Source organism: Lithobates pipiens, unplaced genomic scaffold, assembly GCF_037356315.1.
Source record: "Lithobates pipiens isolate NorthernLeopardFrog02 unplaced genomic scaffold, aLitPip1_a1.2 Scaffold_8, whole genome shotgun sequence".
Taxonomy (NCBI): domain Eukaryota; kingdom Metazoa; phylum Chordata; class Amphibia; order Anura; family Ranidae; genus Lithobates; species Lithobates pipiens.
The window spans coordinates 414,003,566-414,013,000 of record NW_027507903.1 but is presented as its reverse complement, the minus strand read 5'-3'; the positions used below and the strand labels follow the sequence as shown (position 1 = coordinate 414,013,000).

At 44.8% G+C, this 9,435-nt stretch overlaps 1 long non-coding RNA gene across 1 annotated transcript; it reads right to left on the bottom strand.

Moving 5' to 3' along the window:
- Nucleotides 1-6,905: 6,905 nt before the first annotated feature.
- On the bottom strand, nt 6,906-8,179 carry LOC143963003 (uncharacterized). The gene is made up of 3 exons (XR_013270860.1): nt 7,483-8,179; nt 7,232-7,384; nt 6,906-6,931 (listed from the first exon to the last, which is right to left on the bottom strand). It is a non-coding gene; the product is annotated as an uncharacterized LOC143963003 (long non-coding RNA).
- Nucleotides 8,180-9,435: the final 1,256 nt, after the last annotated feature.

Genomic DNA, 9,435 nt, shown 5'->3' with positions numbered 1-9,435 from the left:
GTGCCGCCTATCCGTGCCCATCCGTGCCGCCCATCCGTGCCGCCCATCCGTGCCAGCTATCAGTGCCAATTTGTGCCACCTATCAGTGTCCGTCCGTGGCGCCCATCCGTGTCGCCCATCCGTGTCGCCCATCCGTGTCGCCCATCAGTGCCGCCTATCAGTGCCACTTCATTGGTGCCACATTGGTGCCCATCAGTTCCGCCTTATCAGTGCCCATCAGTGTAGCCCCATCAGTGCCCATCAGTGAAGGAGAAAACGTACTTATTTACAAAGTTTTGAAACTGAAACAAAAAAAACATTTTTTTTTTTCAAAATTTTCGGTATTTTTTTATTTGTAGCGCAAAAAATAAAAACCGTAGAGGTGATCAAATACCACCAAAAGAAAGCTCTATTTGTGGGAAAAAAATGATAAAAATTTCATTTGGGTACAGTGTAGCATGACCGCGCAATTGTCATTCAAAGTGCGACAGCGCTGAAAGCTCAAAATTGGTCTGGGCAGGAAGGTGTTTAAGTGCCCTGTATTGAAGTGGTTAAAATCGTGGTACACCCCAGAATATTTAACATTTACAGATACTCAAGAAAGAGTTCAGTTCTGGTGGCGTACAAAGGTCTCCTCTACTAGTTTCGCGGAACATCCGCTTCTTCGGGAGGATATCTATATGAAGTATAATAACAATGTATAAAACATTAGCAATCAGCCAAGTAATATATAAAAAAGCAAGAATCGAAACATCATTTGAACAATAAATATGTATGATCACAAAAGGGGAAATTGAAGTAGTCCACTCACCCAAAATTCAAAGGAAACTTAAAAATAGCAAGAAGACGGACCCCTATAAATCCCCTACAGCGGACATGGGGGATTGGTTAGATAGCTTTGGTGAGGAAATAAAGTAAAATAAATATCTAGTAGTGGCAAAAAAAAAAATTAACAAAAAATTACTACACCCAGGACTTACCAAACATCATATATGTATATATACCCGGTGGCAATATATGTAGCTCAAAGGAGTTCAATGTCCCTTGGGGTTGTAAATAAATAGATCAACGAATCAATGTGGAACAAGATACCATTCAGTCTGCAAATAAATAAATAATAACCATGACCAATTTATAAAGTACAAAAAAGAAAAAAGATATATATGGATAGATCTAATGTTGAGTCTCCCAGGGGACATTTACCTGATAGGGATCAATAGTATCCTCCAATCGCAAGAGCCATCAGTCTTAACCTTCCCAGCACAGCGGTCTAAATGGCCGCTGTTATATGGGCTCCCCGACATGCGTCATGCCAGGCACCCACCAGTGGGAAGTCGCCGGCGTCTGACGTCACGTAGTCAGCGCCTCCACACTGCGCAGATGCAGTGTAGCAAAACACTACAGCAGAAGTGCGCAGGGGAGAATGAGGAAGAGACACCGGAAGACCGGATGTCACTATTCTACCCCTGCAAGCCAAGGGCCAGGAGGAGCACATGTCCGCCGAAGGGGGAACTAATAAAAGGGGTATCGGGCAGAAAATAATTAAATGAACCAAATAAATAGATAGAAAAATAAACAAAAATAGACAAACAATGGGGAAAAAAATAGACAAACAATGGAAAAAAAAACATTTGAATTTTGGGTGAGTGGACTACTTCAATTTCCCCTTTTGTGATCATACATATTTATTGTTCAAATGATGTTTCCATTCTTGCTTTTTTATATATTACTTGGCTAATTGCTAATGTTTTATATATTGTTATTATACTTCATTAGGGATGAGCTTCGTGTTCGAGTCAAACAAATGTTCAACCCGAACATCGGCTGTTCGCCCGTTCGGCGAATTCCGAACGTTATGGGCCGTTCGCACCAAATTTGTGTGGCGCTCACGGCCCACAATGCACTGCAATGGCGCAGTGCATTGCTGGCTCATGACTGGCCAAGCATGCACTGTGACCCCGCATGCTTGGCCAATCACAGCGTTGGCAGCGAGGAGAGCCATGATTGGCCACATGCAGGATGCATGTGGCCAATCATAGCTCAGGCTGTGTAGTACACACCCCACACTATATAAGGCCGCCAGCACGGTGGCCTTGTGTACTGTGTTGGCGTCTGTAGCAGTTAGTGGGTGTTCTGTGTACCTTCAACACAGTATACACCGATCGTTATCGGCCGATTTTTCGTTCTTGCTCTTCTGTAGTGGTTGTTGTCTGCGTGCCCTGACCGCAGTTTACACCGCTATATTCACCTATATAGCTAGCGATATATCTATCTTTTATAGAGAGTCAGTGTTAGGAGATTGTGCGTGCTGTCTGCGTGCTCTGTACCCAGTGTACACCGCTATATCCACATATATAACTAACTATCTTGCTCATTTTAAATAGAGCTGTCAGTCAGTGTTAGGAGATTGTGCGTGCTGTCTGCGTGCTCTGAACACAGTAAACACCGCTATATCCACCTATATAGCTAACTATCTTGCTCGTTTTAAATAGAGCTTTCCGTCTGTGTTAGGAGATTGTGTGTGCTGTCTGCGTGCTCTGAACGCAGTATACACCGCTATATCCACCTATATAGCTAACTATCTTGCTCGTTTTAAATAGAGCTTGCAGTCAGCGTTAGGAGATTGTGCGTGCTCTGAACCCAGTATACACCGCTATATCCACCTATATAGCTAACTATCTTGATCTTTTTAAATAGAGCTTGCAGTCAGCGTTAGGAGATTGTGCGTGCTGTCTGCATGCTCTGAACCCAGTATACACCGCTATATCCACCTATATAGCTAACTATCTTGCTCGTTTTAAATAGATCTTGCAGTCAGTGGTAGGAGATTGTGCGTGCTGTCTGCGTGCTCTGAACCCAGTATACACCGCTATATCCACCTATATAGCTAACTATCTTGCTCGTTTTAAATAGAGCTTGCAGTCAGCGATAGGAGATTGTGCATGCTGTCTGCGTGCTCTGAACCCAGTATACACCGCTATATCCAACTATATAGCTAACTATCTTGCTCGTTTTAAATAGAGCTTGCAGTCAGCGGTAGGAGCTTGTGCGTGCTGTCTGCATGCTCTGTGTGAGCTCCCAGACTTCCAGGAGTGCAGCGTGATGACTTCTTCCAGCCCAGGGCCAGGGCCTTCTTCCCGGCCGGCGGTACAGCATGGAGCCCCTAGGTTCCAGGAACTGACACAGGAGGAGAGGCTGTTTTTGGAGGACCAGTTGGACTTTCCGGATTGGTCCTCAGCTCAGCCAGGAGAGGACAAGGTGAAGGCCGTGGAGAGGATAAGCATGGTAAAGACTTTATTGACTAAAGTTTCAAAAATGTTTTATGAGAAGATAAGAGTTTTATCTGAACTGAGAAACCGGAGAGATAAAGTTGGAAGTGGCAAGAGGTCTGAGTTCAAGACCGCAATTGACAGTTTAAAAAAGCAATGCAACCAAATAGGTGAGCTAATGACAGCAATGATTGAAGATGCAGCTTATGAGAGAGACTTCTTGGAGAAAATTAAGATAGTCATGAAGGCTGCAAGTGAAGAAGGGTCTCAAGCGGTGGGACGCCGCAGGGAGCTGCGTCAATCCCAGACAATGGAGCCTGAGAGGGAGGCGGCTGAACCCCTGAAGGAAGGACTGTCAGCAGAGGGAAAGAGTGATCAGAAAGCGGTGACGGTGGCAGTAATGGAAAGTATGGACTCTAGCCCTATGACTACCAGTTCAAGTAAAGCCACGGAGGGTCCCGGTGAGCCAAAGGGTACACAGCCTGCAAGCAGGGCTGTTGTCCCACAGGCCACAGTGGGTCCCGGTGATGCGGTAATGAACCAAAGTCAAAGGGCAAAACAAGTCCCTGTGATTCAACTGAAAAGACTAACAGAGAAGACAGAAAAAGAACTTGTGGACTTACCTATGAAACCCCCAATGAATCCGGCCGGTGCTTGCAAGCAAGGCATGCCATCAGTAGTCCTGTCGGCTGCCGTTGCTGCAGGCCGGGCTCAGGACAAGGGGAAGGAACTGGGGGTGGGTGCGGGTGGTAGTAATAGCCTAGCTGGTGTAGCTACTGCTGTCAGTGACACAGTGGCGGCTGGCAATAAGGCTAAAGGTGGGGAGAAAGTAATGGCGCCAGGAGATGGTAGAACGCCGTCTTCCCGCGGGATTGGAGGTGGGACTACCAAACAGGAAGCTGGTGTTTGTTTGGCGGGAGTTTTTGGCGCGGTTTCGGAGGGCGGGAAGGGTAGGGGTGTAACTATGGTCGCGCCGGAAGTGACGTCACGGCCGGAAGCGGAGGTTAGCCGCGAGGAGAACTTCCGGTCGCGGACTTCCGGGATTTCCGGCGCAGCAACCCAGCAAGATGGAAGCTGTGATACCAATAATAATGTAAATATGGATATGTCTGATAATTTACAGCTTGGGCAGGCACCAGCATGGGGTGATTGCCCCATGGGAGAATTAGATGAAGGTGACCTTATGATGGGCTATATTAAATGTTTAGAAGGTTCCCAACAGGCACATGGGCAAGTAATGGTGGACTCCTGTGGGGCCCACATGGAGGTGGGAATAACAGACAGTCTGGAGGCTCTCTTGCAAGAACAACAGTTAAGTGGTCAGATGGAAGGCTCCCAGATGGTCCGGCAGGGTAATGTGGTGGTAAGGGGTGAAGGACAGGTTGCTGAGGAGCGTGCCCCCCGGTTGGACTCCTGGGATGGGATTTCCCCTCCTAAACCAATCTTGAGGGGTACGCCGGAGGCAAATCTTCTAAATGCTTTGGGGGAAAGGCGCTCTTATGCCAGTGTGGCGGGATCATCTGTGCCCCTGGGTCACTTGTATGACCAATTTGGTGCCAGCAACTTTAGGGTTCCCCCGGCTGACCAGTTTTCTGGTGCTAGCCCGTGGTCTCGGGGTACAGGTGGTCCTGAGCGTAAGAGGCGTAACGTAGTTCAGTTAAGGTGGGAGGGGGAGGGTCAGTGCCCTACTAGAGGGCAAGTGGTAGACATGGTCTTGGGCTTAGGTATCAAGGTCAGTGAGATTTTTGCGGTCATTCACCCGTCGAATTCTCTTGACTTTGACCTGAGCTTTACAAATGTGGTGATAATGGAAATCTTTATTGCCTCCTTTGGGCTGATTAGGGGGACCGATCCGTGGAAGAACTTCCGGATTATCCCCCTGAGCCGACAGGAAGAGGTTAAGAACCTTACGATTCTCGTAAGGAACGAAAGCCTGCCACCTGAGGACATTGTGACTTGGCTGAGTAGATACGGTCAATTACAGTGCCCTCTGAATAAGAAATTGGATGAAAGGGGAGTCTGGACTGGGGCATGGAACACCAGGATCCGGTTGCGTAGAGTTGGTAATACGGTGGCACATGTCCCCGGTAGTGCGTTTTTAGGTCGCGACCGGATCCTGGTGTTTTATCCAGGGCAGCCCCGGAGGTGTTTTAAATGTGGTAGCCCGACTCACCTAAGTGCTGATTGCACAGTGGTGAAGTGCATTAAGTGCAATAAATTTGGACATTCGAGTGAAGTGTGTGAATTGATTTGCTGTAACCTGTGTGGCCAGATGGGGCATCCTTTTAGTAGATGTCCCAAAGCTTTTCGGGGTGAAGCTGCATCTGGTGGTCGACCCAAGGATACAGCCACATCAGGTGGTCGGCCAGGGGATGCGGGTGCCCCTTCTGGAACTGGACAGGACAGCGGGGGTGGTGAACAAACTAATACAGGGGTTGAGTCTGTGGGGGCTGGTGTCGGGGCTAAAGTAGCTCCTTGTGTTTCTGGTGTAGCTGGTGAGGTGTGTCGGACTACTGAAAGTTTACCGGTAGCTCCGGCCCCCCTTCCAAGAAAAAGCAAAGGTATTTCTGGTGGGGGCGTGACACCCTGTCCTAAAGAAAGGAGGGAAAGTAGAGTTTTAAGGAGGTCGGCTAGGCAGAGGCCGGAACGTGGGAGCTCCTCTCGGAGCAGAAGCCCTCTTAAGCCTTCCGTTTCGGCCTCTCCCTCCCCGTGTCGTAGCCTTCCTGATAGGGGTGTAGAGTCCACCTGCTCATCCATGTCAGAGGGCGAGTTAGAGAATAGAGAGAAAGGGGAGGTTGAGTCTGGTGTGTCGCAAACAGATGGAATAGTAATTGAAGGTTCTGGTGGGGGAAAGAATGTTGTGCATAAGTGTGGTGGTAAAATTATTGGGAAGAAAAAGAAAAAGAAAAAGGATCGTAATGAATGGGATAAACTTCTTGACGATCAGGTTCTTGACTTAGCTACATCCCTCAAAAAAGGGTGCAATTAAGTAAACCAAGTATGGGTAATAGTATAGTTTGTGTTTTGTTTAGAAATTAAGTTTTGTAAATAGAAATAAGTTGGTCCACACTATCCCAGAGACACATTCCTGTTAAAGGTACCTCATCCCCCAATAATTCTATAAATATTATATCCACGAATAGGAAAAAGGGAGGGGGGGGCCAGGGGATTTTTTAACGGTACATTAATTAAAGAGACAAAGATTTCTTAAAAAAGAATTCATAGCTTTAATGTTGGAAATATGTTAAAATTATTTTGGAGAAACCAAAATAGCAAAAATATAATAGCAAATACACATTTTATACAAAAAGTTACATGACACAAGATATAGGGGATCCTGAAATTGTTAGTTGCTGAGAATGATCATATATCCTCCCGACATGTTTCGCGTTTTTGCTTCTTCAGGGGAGTATGCAACTAACATGAACATAAACATAAAGAGAGGTTTAAGAATACAGAAAATACAATTATGCCATACAATTAGATACACATAAATTTCAGAACATTAGGTATGAAATTGGTCTCAATTTGCTCAGTCCAAATGCTTACCCTGATGTAATCATTTCCTGCATCGCAACCCACAGGCCAACAGATGGTGAAATAGATGACAAGAATTAGGTGACAGGATCAAATGCTAAAAACAACCCAGCCTCATGGAGGGCATAGATGGAGGTAGACAAGCGCTACAAAGATCAAAAACAAAATCCAGAGATAAATACCAAGTATGACAAGTCCAGCACAGGTATTAAAAAATGTTAGTTTGTAACAAAGTGGGTAAGTAAATATCAATCCCTAAATTATAAAAGGGAATTGGGGCTGAGAAACATGCCTCCATAGTAGGATATGAAATGCTTATTATCAGAGGGATGGAACAATTGATTTTAATTAAGCCTAATTAGTATAAGGGTTGAAAGAAGTGGCTACTGGGGGTATACTACAAAAATACTGTTAAAGAGAGTAGAAGGAATAAGAATTATTTTTACCTGCAGTTAGAATCAGAGATGAAAGAGTTAATTCCATATGATGGTATTGGTGCAATACAAATGCAACAAGTTACAAAAAAGGAATCAATTGATTCATTATGATGTTTTATAAGTTGCAGAGTGCAGCGATATGCTGCCACTGCCAGGCTGAACCTACAAGTAAATAAAAAGAAGGATGACTAAATATAGGTATAGAAAGATGAGAGGCGGTATTATAACAGTATAAAATTCAGCTAAAGAAATATATTTACCAAGAGGAAAAGTTAGCGTGGCGGTAGTATCTGTGCTGAACCTGCGCTACAGATGAAATGACAGCGCTGCCTATTTATATCCCCCATCCATCGAGCCGGCGTCCGACGTCACCGGCTCGATGCGGACAGCCATAGGTGGAAGCAGTGAGCATGTGCAGAGCCTTTCAAGTCGGCATTTGAACTACCAACCCCATAATGCCTCAGTGCTGACACGAGGTTAATTTGGACAAATGCTGATGGAGATGGGGCTAAGCTGACTCTCCGCCCTTGAAGGGGGCGGGAAGACACAAGTCAGCATAGAGGGCAGAAGAAACGACGATTATCATGGCTTTTAACCCTAGAGGGGATTACATGCTCCCTGCCACCTCAAATCGGGCGCCGCCTGGGGATAATACCCAGCTGCGCCCTTGGGTGTCCATATGCCCTTGCATACTTGGAGCAAGGGAAGATAAAAAGCAGAGTATCAAGTCCAAATCAAAAAATATATGGCTTTGGATTGCGGTGCAGGGAAGGAGGGAGAAAGCAAAGCTCCTCAATGTGGGTGGGACTCATAGAGAGCAACAGAGATCCCAAGTGTGCAAACCATGAAACCCACCTTGGGCCAAGCAAAGCGAGACATTAGACGGTATATATTACCGGTACAGCGTTAATAATAATTGATAATGACATTAATTGATGTACAGAGATATTTTTTTGATATAACATAAATATAAAAAGAAAATAAAATAAAATGAAATAAAATATTTTGTTGAAAACAAAAAGACAAAAAGAAAAAGAAAAACCAATGACTTGGGGAGGGGGTAGGAGGAAAGGAAGGAAAAGGGAAAAAGATGAACAAAAAGGGGAAAAGGGGGATATCACCTCTCTCTCTTCATGCCAGGTTCCACGGGGGCTCACAGCTAAGGTAGGAGGGTTCATGAAACAAACAAACAGAGATTAGCTATAGAAAGGATCTGTAGCTTATATTTTCATTGAAACCAGGGTATTTAGTGGCTTTTAGAATAAAGATCCACTTAGCTTCAGTTTGTAAGAGAAGCTTGTCCACTGAGCCACCTCTTGAGTTTAGAGGTATATGGGCCAGGGCTGAGAAACGTATCCAGTTGGGGTCAAAGGCATGATAGGTGCCTATGTGCCTACTTATGGCTGTGGTGATTTTTTTATTAAGAATAGGTTTGATGTGGTCTTTTATGCGGATAGAAAATAGTCTTTTAGTTTTACCTACGTAAAATCCTCCACAACGGCATTGGGCCAAATATACAACGCCTGGAGTGGAGCATGTAACGTGAAATTTCGAAACAAAACGGTTGCCGTTTGGCAATCTGATCTTTTGAGAGTTATGTATATAGGGACACATGTCACATTGCCCGCATGCATAGGTACCTGGATATTTGGATTTAGTATCACCTGAGGAGTCCTGAAAGTGACTTCTAACTAAGCTGTCCTTGAGTGATTGAGGTCTCATATAGGTGATTGATGGTGCATCATTTATGTACTGATTAACAATAGGATCGGCTTTTAAAAGAGGCCAAAACTTATTGATTATAGCACGGAACGAATGATGTTGGTTAGAGTATTTGGTAATGATACGTACTTTGTTATCGAAATTTTTTTGTTTATTGGAGAAGAGAAGGGAAGTCCTATCTTTATTTTTTACTCTATTATATGATTTTTTCAGAGATACATGACTGTATCCACGTGCTCTGAGTCTATTGTATAAGTCATTGGCTGCAATCTTAAAGTCAGAGTCAGTACTGCAATTGCGTTTGGCCCTTAGATACTGGCTGTAGGGGATGCTCTTTAGGAGAGGTTTTGGGTGAAAGCTTGTCGCATGCAAGACCGTATTGCCAGCAGTAGGCTTTCTGTATAAGGCAGAATAAACATGTCCAGTGGCATCAATTTTAATAGTTAAGTCCAAAAATTCAATGGAGTTTTGGCTGTAATTCAACGTAAACT